The sequence below is a fragment of the Aplysia californica genome, unplaced genomic scaffold (genome assembly GCF_000002075.1).
Source record: "Aplysia californica isolate F4 #8 unplaced genomic scaffold, AplCal3.0 scaffold00148, whole genome shotgun sequence".
NCBI lineage: Eukaryota > Metazoa > Mollusca > Gastropoda > Aplysiida > Aplysiidae > Aplysia > Aplysia californica.
Genome location: NW_004797418.1, coordinates 747540 through 750373, shown reverse-complemented (window position 1 = coordinate 750373; position 2834 = coordinate 747540).

The window sequence follows — 2834 nt, the reverse complement described above, 5'->3', positions numbered from 1 at the left end:
AAACAACAAAAAAAACTACCCTCCACACAGAGGTAATTTGTCAAGAATTGAATACTTAAATGGTATCTTAACGAAAGGAAATAGGCAGCATATTTTTGTGAATTGGATTTTTAAAAGTCGGACAAAAATCTAACATACATGTTTTCTGTATCCTTTTTTGTGGTCCCTTTCCCCTTTCTATGAGATTGGCGTCGTCTCAGTAGCAGAAAAAGCTGTGTGTGATAATGATAGTGTCCAATAGTGTATTACGTACATAATCATTGTAACATGTAACTGTTACAGGTGGAAATTAGAGAAATATAGATGTATGTCAAGGATCTGAGAGCAATGATGATTTTATTATGATGGTGGTGGTGAGTGATGATGTGAGATGGCGTTTATGAAATAATTATTGAGGAGGTCTGCGTTCACTCACTGTCAGTTGAGTTTATTTTATGTTAACGTTAGTCCTATCTTCCTATACTCCAGTGCCTCACGAGGGACGCGGGCACACTCTATCCTGTTCACCACTGGAACCGTCTTTAATATCACCGTGAAGTTCCGAAATTGAGGGCACAGTCTCTGCTAAGGTGGTCTTGTTATTGTTATACGGGGTGCCCATTACGGATGGAGTCGGGTCGGGTCGGGTCGGGTCGGGTCGGGTCGGGGGCGATAGCCCTACTCGTGGCCTGAAAACAAACGCGTTTGTTTTTGAGGTGACAAGTCGGGGTAAGATCAGCTTGTACCACAATAGTCGCTTTGTGCCCTCAATTTGGCTAGCTAACCGACCCGACCGGACCCGATCCTCCAATGGGCACCCCCCGTCTATTCTATAGGGCCAAGACAAGTAAAGAGAGAACCTCAGTAGGTGGACAGTGCAGTGGCAGGTATTTTGAGGCTTTCGTAATCAAGTTGTAAGTAGCAAGTTGACAAGCAGGCTAAAGACTTAGAAAATACAAGTCATATTCCACTCCCTTATAATCATTTATCCTGATTTTTCCTTTCGAGTCTTATTAATATGAAGTTGCGGAGATTCCGACACAGGATCCTCAAACCGGAGTCAAGAGGTTTATGTTAGCTGTTTCCCAATTTTCTTTCCCTTACTTATAGATAAAGGTCTGCTGTAGCCGCGAGCTTAGAGAGGTCACCCCCCACAACCCTGGCAGACGAATCAGCAATTGGTTACTGATAGTAATGATAGAGACCAACGGTATGAATACCTTAAGATGGACCCTGCCAAGGAGGGATGAGGAGTTTTGAATAGAATCAGTTTGGTTTTTTTAAAAACATATAATTTGGTAAGTGATTTACGGCGCACGCAACTGCATAAGGTTGTGTGAGCGCACGAGACACATTAAACATTTTCAGCTAGAGGGGAATTTTGAATTTTGCCCGGGTGGCGGCCGAAGCCTACTCTTATCGATTTTTGACCACCAAGGGATCTTTAACGTGCTCAACTTGCAAAGGGAACCTCCGAGATTTTCCACCCTTGTCCGAGAAGGCTAGGTGTAGATCTTTTCTATCAGAAGATCAGGGCTGTGGCTGAAAGACAGCAGTAAGAAGGAGCCAAGGTGTAGCAGTATAAAGGCTGCAGAAGGAGTCAGGAGCCCACAGGAGGGGGCAAAGTGGGTGAGGGGGGGGGGGGACAGAAAGTGGAGACGAAAGCAGAATCAGTCTATGAAGACCCCAGTTACTGAATCATTAAGTAATCAAGTAATGAAAAAGCTCAGGCTCTTAATAAATTAATGTCAGCATACGTCGTCGGTGGCACAGCATTGAGATGTTTAGGTGGGTAGTCGCAGGGATGTGTCCTTGGGCAAGATGATATAACCCTAGCTAAAAAAATTAAAAATAAGCAGTAACAATAATAAACTAAAAAAACAAAAACAAAACAAAACGAATGAAAAAAACATAGGGCACTGCACAGTGACAACCAACAATGACGTGTTGGAAGCACACCTGTATGTTTCACTCTGTATACATGTATTATGTATCTACGTATTCATGTATTGTAGTTATGTACCTGTATGTATAGGCCTAATATGATGTTACGCTATTGCAAGCTTAAATCAAATTTTCCTACGGGAATCAAGAAAAAAGGAATAAAAGTAGAATGTTGGGTCAGTTTCATCTGTGCCGGGGTCTGACTAAAGCTATCATTGTAGCACGTTAACAATGTGCAAAACAGGGTTTTATTCTCATTATCTTTTTCAAGCTAGTTTATCTGTCGTGCGTTAGCTTGTCTGTATGTTGTTAGTGTTTTAGCGCCTATAAAATAGCGGCTCGCACTGCATGCTTCCCAAGAAGTTGAGATTGTTTGAGAATGCCGTCAGGTCTGCTGGGATTATAGTATTATGGTATGGTTTGTAAAGCGCATAGAGCTTGCTGTTGAGGTGGAATTTGTGTTGTGATAGTGCTACATATACATTATATCCATTATTATTGTCATTTAATGGTGCTGTGAGTTTTTAGTACGCGTTTTGCGGCGCTTGCAACACAATTAGGCCGTATCGGTGCCAAAAATTATAGGTGTTACAAGAGAGTAAAACACACAAAAAGGAAGGGGAAGGAGGAGAGAAAAGTAAGATAGGTGTTTGGTTGGAAAGATGGAGCAAATCACCCAACAGCATCAGGCAATCACCCGCTCTTGATCATTCTATGTATATCGATGACAATATTTTCAAAGCAACATTAACAAAAAAACGTCTCCAAGAATTACATCATTTAATAAGTTGTGTAGCGATGCAAGGACATAAAATACATGCACAGACGAAACACCCTAACATACACACACACACACACACACACACACACACACACACACACACACACACACACACACACACACACAGCTA